Source organism: Microtus ochrogaster, unplaced genomic scaffold (genome assembly GCF_000317375.1).
Source record: "Microtus ochrogaster isolate Prairie Vole_2 unplaced genomic scaffold, MicOch1.0 UNK8, whole genome shotgun sequence".
NCBI lineage: Eukaryota > Metazoa > Chordata > Mammalia > Rodentia > Cricetidae > Microtus > Microtus ochrogaster.
In genome coordinates this window covers 8918229-8918479 of record NW_004949106.1, presented here as the reverse complement: position 1 = coordinate 8918479, position 251 = coordinate 8918229, and positions in this window count along the sequence as shown.

Sequence of the window (251 nt, the reverse complement as noted above, 5' to 3'; positions counted from 1 at the left end):
ATTGAGTCCATTCAAATACAGAAAACATTCATTCTTTGTAGGTTAGAAAGAAGTTAATAGCAAAACAAAAATGAGTCAGGGTAGTATCTTTTAAATATAGTATGTCAAATTACCTTTTCAATTTTTCGGTATTTATTTATTTTATCTGTTTACTACTTTCTTTTGTGTCATTCTTTCTATTCACAATTTCTCAAATACAAGGTTTTAAGATGTTTTTTTCTAATTTATTGCAACTAAATTATACATAACAT